Genomic DNA, 9,074 nt, shown 5'->3' with positions numbered 1-9,074 from the left:
ACTGATAAGAAAAATGTCGTTTATTTCAGAGAGAGATTATTATAATAGCCTTACTTTTGAACTCTATGTTGTGAGCGTGAGAGTGTGCATGTGTGCACGTGTGTGTGCATGTGTATCAATGTGTACGCATACACATAATGGTGGTGGAGTGGGTAGCGATACTTTTTTGTTTTTTTCCAGAGAGCGTCTTACTCTATGACTCTCAGGGAACTCACTGTTAGACCAGGCTGGCCTGGAACTCACCGAGCTCTGCTGCTATCTTGCTTGTCTATCACTACCCGCAACCCAAGTATGGATTTGTGTGTGTGTGTGTGTGTGTGTGTGTGTGTGTGTGTGTGCGCGCGTGCGCATGTGTAGAAGTTAATATTTATAAAGTTCAGAAAGTTTGGAAAAAAATAATCTGTGTAACAGCCCAGGCTGTCCTCAAACTTCAGGTGTAGACCAGGCTGCCCTGAAACTCAGACATCTGCCACCTCTGCCTCCCATGCACTGGGACTAAGGCATGTGCCACCATTCTTGGCTGTAATATTTTTTTACCTTAGCTTTCAAATCTTAAGTTGCTTTACATTTTTAAATTGTACTTTATAGATGCCATAAATTATTTTATTTATTTATTTTAAGAAAAAAAAAAAAAGGTTCTGTGACCCAGACTGGCCTAACCCTGGATATATAGCTGGTTCTGCTTTACCTTCCTTCTGGTGCTTTCCCCTGAGTGCTGGCTTTCATTCGTGCCCAGTGGGCTGTCTCTATATTAGCTGTCACTGCAGCAGCAGGAGCAGTCCCACCACTGCTAGCCACCTGTGGTCACCAGTTGGCCTTTTAGAACACTGAGTTTTTACTCTGTGCTCCGTTAAGTCCTCTTAGTAGTAGGTTTGCTTTCCCTTAGATGAGCAATGGCTGTATCCTTTCCCACACTTCAGAGACAAGGTGATGGTCTCCCATTTCTACACATCTGGCTTCACAGGGGTCACCTAAGACCATTGGAGACATCAGATGTTTGCATTACCTCACAACAGCAGCAACATTTCAGTTTTGAAGTAGCAGTGAAAATAACTTTATGGTTCAGGGTCACCACAACCTGAGGAACTGAAGTAAAGGTTTGCAGCATTTGGAAGGTTAAGAGCCACTTGCCTGGAGCTTGGCAACTGTGTGACCTGCCCTTCTCCCCTCTTGTCAGGGTGCTAGGTGATTAATTTAAGTATTTTGAGGCTCAGTCATTTATCCTAAAATAATAAAAAACCTGCCAAATAAGAAGATCATACACGTGGTGACACGCCTTTAATCTCAGCACTCAGGAAGCAGAGTCGCCGGTCTGCTGTGTGGTCTACATGAGTACCAGACAGCCAGAGCCACACTGACCAGAGAGGCTGGTCAGTGGCACCGACTGTTGTTTCTATGGTGTCTCTGCTGCTGTTTAGGGAATCCCTGAGTGCAGAGGAGGAAAGGTATCATGGTCATCCCTCAAGTTCCCGTGACAATTTCCTTTTGCTTTGACTGGCTTCCCTCCCTCCCTCCCTCCCTCCCTCTCTCCTCCTCCTCCTCCCTCCTCCCTTCGCTCCAGTCGATGGGAGGGGACTTTACTTGGTCCCGGGGTCACAGGCCAGGTATGGCCCAGCTCTATTTGACCTTCTTCTGGGCGCGCAGGTTGTGGGTGTGGCCGCACTTCTTCCTGCGGCAGCTGACTGCAGGGGGTGGGGGGTGCAGGCATGTGTGGCACTTGCGACAGATCATCTTGTCACAGTTGTACTTCTGGGCAAGGTGACGAAGGGACGACTCCATGATGCCACTGCGCAGGCGCAGGCAGGTGCAAGGGGTCTCTTTCTGGATGTTGTAGTCAGGCAGGGTGCGGCCATCCTCCAGCTGTTTGCCGGGGAGTATCCCTCTGCTGGCGGGGGTGCCCTCCTTGTCTTGGATCTTGGCCTTGACATTCTCCATGGGGTGAGTGATGGTCTTGCCACCAGGGTCTTCATGAAGATGTGGGTGTTGCCGTCCCGCTGGCCGCCTCACTGAAGAAAAGAGCTCTTCTTTTTTTTTTTTTTTCTGTTGTGACAGAGATTCATGTCCCCCAGGCTGTCCTTAAGTGGACAAGGATGCCCTTGAACTCCTGATCTGCCTCTGAGGTATCACAGGCGTGTGCCACCACTGGGCCTGGCTTGTGTAGCTTAAAACTTTTTTTTTCACAACTTTTTGCATGTTATTTTTATATCTGTGTCACCTGAGCATAAGTTCACAAAATGAATTGAGCAACACAACTACAACAGATCTAGAAGTCTTGAAGCAGTGTTTGTTGTCCGAGGCAGGAGCTCTCCGTAGCGAGTGGAGCAGCCGAGGAATAGACGTCTCCATTGCGGAGTCTGTGTATACAAAGGATCTAAATGGTGGACGTCTCTTTGTGTCACTTGTTTTATGTCATAAATGGAGTCTTGGCAAGATTGAAATGTGATGTCTTGATGAGGAATCTTAGTGTAGCTAACAGTGAAAATAAGTCACAGTACAGCGTGGTGGTCCACCGTGTTTTGTTTTTTTTTTTTTTTTAAATCCAAGTAGGGTTTCTCTGTGTAGTAACCCTGGCTGCCCTGGGACTCACTCTGTAGACCAGGTTGGTCTCGAACTCATAAAGATCCACCTGCCTTTGCCTCCCAAGTGCTGGAGTTAGAGGTGTACCACTACTGCCCAGCTAAAAGTCATTTATTTGAATTTCCTGTGCATTGGTGTTTTGCCTGCATGTGTGTCTATGTGAAAGAGTTGGGTTCCCAGGGACTGGAGTTAACAGACAGTTGTGAGCCACCGTGTGAGTTCTGGGACTTGAATCCAGATCCTTAGGAAGAGCACTCAGTGCCCTTAACCACTGAGTTATCTCTCCAGTCCTAGTGCACACCTTTAATCTCAGCACTCAGAGACAGGCAGGCATATCTCTACGCTTGGGGCTGGCCTGGTCTACAGAGTAAGTTCTGGGACATCCAGGGCTTCACAGAGAAATCTTGTTTGGGAAAAAAGACAACCAAGCAACAAATCAGTCAGTCAGTCTGTCCATCAGTCAATCAAAGTCAAATCAGTGTCATTTTCCAATGCAAAGGTTTCCCAGGGTTGGAGTGTATTCAGTGTTACAGTGCTTGTGTAGCATGAGGTGCCTGGCTTCGATCTCTAGCACTGGGAAAGAAGATTCTTAATTGGTTGAAGTGTACCTTTGGCTAAGAAAAAGCTTAGAGTGTTTGAACACATGGGCTTTTGTGGCCTTGGTGTCTTTACGGGCTGGTTGGTCTCAGGCTCTCCTTGTCTGTTCTTGCTACTGTTGTGTTTTCCAAAGGCTGTGGACTTCTCCAGTGAGGGACAGACCACTATGATCTTTTAAACTAAGACTTAAAATGCTTTGAGAATAGCCTTGTCCTTTTTTTTTTTTTTTTACTTGAAAAAGCAGATATGTGTTGAACATGCCTTAATCTTGAGCTGAGTATATATGACATTGGACTATATGAAATAGTTACTTTCCCCCTGAAATCAAATATCAAATATCATGATTCATACTAATACAAATAACAGCTGATAGACTAAAAAACTAGCATTTTCTGAACATTTGCTGTGGGCCAGGTAAATGAAAAAAATGAGGACATGACAGTTTCCCAGCAGCTAAGAGAGTGAGGCTCACCTAGGCAATGTAGTAGTTCTAGATCAGTCTGGGTCAATAAGAGTGAGTTACCTGGTTTGGGCAGTTTTCGAGCCCCTGCCCAGTTTGTTCCAGGTTCCAGGCTCAGTGCCCATTATGCACATACACAGGAAAAATAAGACAAAAGCTGTTGTCTGTGCTTTGTGTTACATAGTCAAGCAGAATTGAGTTGTATCTTCTACGACTTAGAACTAGAAGGGCAGCATTGCCCACAGTAGCCAGGGGAAGCAACCCACTTACCTGAGGAATGAGCAAACAAATGTAATTGCTCACAATGGACTATTATTTACCAAGAAAAAGAATGAGATGCAGTTACATGCTACAACAGGGATACACTTGAAAAAATGCTAATGGGGGCTGGAGAGGTGGCTCAGTGGTCAAGAGCACTGGCTGCTCTTCCACAGGACCCAGGTTTAATTCCCTGCACCCATGGGCAGCTCAAACCTGTCTGCAACTCCACTTCCAGGGCTTCTGACACCTTTACACAGACATACTTACAGACAGGCACCGGCAGGCATAAAATAAGAATAAATTTAAAAATCCTTGATGACAGAAGCGAGTCATAAAATACCCAGTCTATAGAAAGTGTCCAGAGGCAAATCACTAGCCTCTTGCTGGCTACCTAGGGTTGACAGGGAGCTAAGGAGTGAGATTTTTCTTTTCTTTTTTTAAAGATAAGGTCTCTTGTAGTCCACACCTCAGATTTGCTGTATACATGAGACTGGCCTCTCAGTCCCACGAGCTGGGGTCACCTGAGACCGAGTCTTACAGTGATCCCAGCAGGCCTGAAACTGCTCTGCCTTCCCAGGGCTGGATTAGAGGCATGAGTTGGCATCCTAGACTGGTTAGTGATTGTTGACGAGAATTCTCAATTTGATTGGGTTGATGTTTATAGAAGCGTTTTTTTTTTAATATACTGAATGTTATTAAGCTATATATTTTAAATGGGCGATTTTATGTGTATTAGAGCTCCTAAAAGTGTTAGAAAAGGAAAGAGTTTTAAATAGATAGCACTTCTCATTTTATAGACGAGAAACTGAAGGGCATAACTGTTAAGCAACACACTTACTGAGATCTGTAAGTCTAGAGTTGGGGTTCAGAATTACATGTGATTCTCTGGAGAGAGAACCTGGGGTTGAGCTGCCGAGCAGATACTTGGTCCAATCCCTTCATGTTGCTGACAATTGAGCCTCAGGTAACGCACCAACTCAGTCATGGCCTAACCGTTACCGCAGCGAGGGATCTGTGACCTGTTCACAAGACGGGCAATGCACAGTCCACAGAGATGTGGAGTGGAATGTTAGCAGATCGGGGTACCTGCATTGTGCTGTGGAAAGTAGGGAGAGGAGGAGTTAGTTCTGATGACAACTCGAGCATCTTTAAAAAGAGAATGTGACCGTTTGAGCATTAGTGGGTTGGGGGATCCCGAGTGTCTCAGTGTCCATGTGGTGTATGTAGCAGGTCGCAGGTGATTGGAGTGGAAAGTTAGGAAGGACTGACTTTCTCTGTTAGCAGTGGGAGACTCAGAAGGTTAGCGTGTGTGTGTGTGAGTGTGTGTGTGTGTGTGTGTGTGTGTGTGTGTGTGTGTAAGTGTGTGTAAAAGGGTGGCTTTGTGGCATGTGTCTTCTTTCCCCTCTATGTGGATTCTAAGGATGGAGCTGAGGCTGTCTTGGCAAATGCTTTACAAACACCAAGCCATCTTGCCAGCTCTTCATTGCAAAAAGCTGAGAAGCCATGTGGCAAGACCACTTGCTTGAGAAAAACTAAATGAGGGAGGATTGAGGAAGAGCAGGGATGGGAGATTTTCGGGTGGGGATGTTATCACAGTGCCTAAGGTGAGACTCAGCTGTGGTAGAATGGACAGGAGTGGATGGATAGATAGGTTTCTTGGCATGTCTAACTCTCACTAGAGTTAGACAGCTCTTAGAGTCTGTGAGTGACGTAAAGTTCCTTGGAAGCAGCAGGCTTGTCCGTGTGCCACCTGGCACCTGCCATTGTACCTAATAATGTTTGTTGCAAGCACAGAGGGAAGGGATTTAATGACTTTGGATATATTCTCAGGGGTCACTGTCAGGGAACAAATGACCACGGTTAGGCCTTGGGGCTGATGTCTGTAATCCCAGCTCTCAGGAGTGAAAGGCAAGAAGGTCAGGATTCAAGGCCGGCCATCTCCAGTTACTTAGCAAGATAGAGGGCTGCTCGCGTGGGCTAAGGAGGCCAAAGCAAAGTCAGATCCCTGTAAACGCAGTAACTGGACAGCACTCTTCTCTCCAAGGTTCTGTGTACTAGGACTGTGAAAGTGGCCCAGCAGGTTTGTTCTGGATCTGGTAGCTGAACCAGGTGATCTACTTCCTGCCTCTTGACTGGGGAGGCCTTGCACCCCATTGTGGGATTGCCTTTGAGAGTCTTTGTCAGCTGGCTTTGTTTGGAGTGTTGTTGAGCTGTGCTCCTCGGGAGCCTTCAGACTGGAGGCGGCAGGAGCAGCAGCTTTCATGATTTGCCCTTGGAAACACACACTTGAACCTGGAGGGACACAACCCACACTTGAGAGGATTTGGTTCTGTTCTTTGGAAAGAAACATATTCAATACTTTATGAACCTATTTTTCAGCAGATGAAGCACCCTGAGAAAACACAGCAGTAGGTAATCGGGGAGAAGGCTTGGGTCAGAGCCACTCGGCCTTTCTCTCCCAGGGACCCTCCCTGGAAGGTGTGATTGCCCCTCCCAGAGCCTGAGGGCATCAGCAGTCTCTTCAGTGGGACGGGAAGGGGTCAGGCCCAGCACCCGGGCCTGTAAGCTGGGAGAGGGCTGAGCGCTGCCGACAGTTAGCTTCCTGGTCCATCTCGTAGCTGGCTCAGCAGCGGCCGTGCAGTCTAAACATTCTTCCAAGTGGATCATGGGGATCTGTCTCATGGACTTGCTGTGAGGAGGAAATGGGAATTCTTTTAGCATGATGCATGCATGTATTAAGCATGACTTAAAAAGTAGTAGCTTTAGGGCTCTACCTGGTCGTGTTCATTTTACTGTGTTTTTCGAGTATTGGGCCTAGGGTTTAGTTTATGTCTGGATGTTTCTTAGGGATTTTTATAAGGATGTTGATTATATAGGACATTATTAAGTGTTGGTTGTAGTTTTAGCTGTTAAAGGGTTCTCTTTATTGTTTTTTTATATGCTTTTGGCAAGCTCTGACATTAAACATTTTCTTTTAAAAAATTTAAAATAAATTTTATTACTACTATTATTTTTTATAATAATATAGAGTGTTTGTGTTTGTGTACCACACGTGTGCCTGGTGTCTAAAGAATCCAGAAGAGATCATTGGATTCCCTGGAATTGGAGTTACAGAAGGCTTTGAGCTGCTCTGTGGGTGTTGGGAATAAAACCTACGCCCTATAGAAGCTCTTTATTGCGGAGACCTTTCCAAGCCTTGATTTGTAAGGTTGGTAGAGTGACTCGTGCCTAGCCATACTTAGAGTACTTGGAAGGTGGGAGCAGGAGGATCAGGAGTTCAAGGTCATCCTGAGCAACACACTGAGTTTAAGGCCAGACTGAGTACACGCACACACATCTGCACACACCTGTGTGTGTGTGTGTGTGTGTGTGTGTGTGTGAGTGATTATATCACTTGTAATTTTTTATTTTTACTTATTTACCTGTATGTTTGAATGTATATGTGACATGTGTGAAAGTGCCCAAGGAGGCTACACGAGGGCCTCGATTCACAGGCAGTTGTGAGCTGCCTGACATAGCTGGGAACTGAACTTAAGTCTTTTGCAAAAACTGTGTGCATTAACCATTAACCATGGATTAATTAACCATGGATTGATGCTGTCTTCAGCCTCTGGACACTCTTTTTTGGAAGCAGGTAATTTTACATTCTGATCAAATTGAGTTTTTCATGCATAAAGTAAGTGCTTCTGAATGACTACATTAAGAGAGATTCTGTGCTGAAAGACAGCTCAGTGGCTGAAAGTCCCTTCTAACAGACATGGGCTTTGCCTTAGTGTTTGGCACCTGTGTAAAAAGCTAGGCACTGCTGGGAGGCGGGATAGGTAGATCTGGAGGCTGGTTGGCCTGCGGTGGAACGAGAGACCTGTCTGGAGCATATGGTGGAGAGAGAGATGCAAACTCCTGACTGCCCTGTCTCTGACAGGAAGGTGGAGGAGGCAGAGGAAGACAGCTGACTGAGCCCTCCTCTGGCTTCTGTGTGCGCATGCATGGACAGGTGCCCTCAGCACACATGTGCACACACACATGTAACGCACAACATACCATTGCCATATGTTCCTTCTGTGGTGTTGTAGAGATGACTCGATTGCTAAGACAATCTGCTCCTCTTCTGCAGGACCTGAGCTTGGTTCCCAGGACCCAGGTCAGAGGCTCTGGTGACTCTGGTGTCACGGCATCTGACTTGTCCTCTGGCCTCTGAGGGTACCTACTGTACATGTGACATCATATGACATGCACAGTTTTGCCTTTTTTTTATTTTTCAAAAGATTAGATTGTTTCACCTTCTTTTCAGAACTTGGAATTGTTAAACAATACAGGACGTTTTCTCATTTCTTGTCTGTACTTGGTTATGCTAATTTCTTTAATCTGATCTTGCCTTAATGAAGTGTGAAAATGAGTTTAGAATATACCGTCATGTTGGGAGGTGGTGCATGCCTTTGATCTTGGCTCTCAGGATGCAAATTTCCAGGAGTTTGAGGCCAGCATGGTCTACAGAGTGAGTTTCAGGACAGCCAGGACTATATAGAGAAACCCTGTCTTTAAAACAAACAAACAAACAAACAAACCAAAAGGAATATACTGTCATAAAATTGCAAAGCTTCTGTTAGTTTCTAGATTTTGAATCTGAAGAGAAATGGTGGCAGCTGAGATCTGAAGTGCATCACAGTGAGTATTGACATGAGAGAGGTATGACAGTTGTCATCAGTGTTTGACCTGTCCCATAACTTTCTTTTTGTTGTTGCCAAAAGGCCTTGAGTATTAAAGATTTATTTATTCTTATTTTTGTGCGTGTGTGCCTGCATGAGTGTGTATATTACATGCATGTAGGAGCTCAAACAGGCCATAAAAGAAGAGAACATTTTGGTCCTGGGCACTGGAGTTACAGGCAGTTGAAAGCTACCATGTAGATTCTAGGAACAAAACCTGTGTCCTCTGCCTGTTTCTCAGGTCTTTTCTGTGTAGCCCTGACTGTGTGTGTGTGTGTGTGTGTGTGTGTGTGTGTGTGTGTTGGGTGCTATGCCTTGGCTCCCGTGTGTATGTGTGTGTGTGTGTGTGTGTGTGTGTGTGTGTGTGTGTGTGTGTGTGTGTTGGGTGCCATGCCTGGCGTTGCCCTCCAGTCCTCATTGCACGGTCTTGCTGCCTGCCGTGTTAATGGCTGCTTTACTGTCCCTGTCGGCTC

The 9,074-nt window shown here is 45.9% G+C and overlaps 1 pseudogene; it reads right to left on the bottom strand.

Moving 5' to 3' along the window:
• Positions 1 to 1,554: 1,554 nt before the first annotated feature.
• Positions 1,555 to 2,060, bottom strand: LOC116904492 (annotated as a pseudogene).
• Positions 2,061 to 9,074: the final 7,014 nt, after the last annotated feature.

Source organism: Rattus rattus, chromosome 6 (genome assembly GCF_011064425.1).
Source record: "Rattus rattus isolate New Zealand chromosome 6, Rrattus_CSIRO_v1, whole genome shotgun sequence".
NCBI lineage: Eukaryota > Metazoa > Chordata > Mammalia > Rodentia > Muridae > Rattus > Rattus rattus.
Note: the sequence above shows the minus strand (reverse complement) of the source record. Positions and strands in the feature narration are given on the sequence as shown.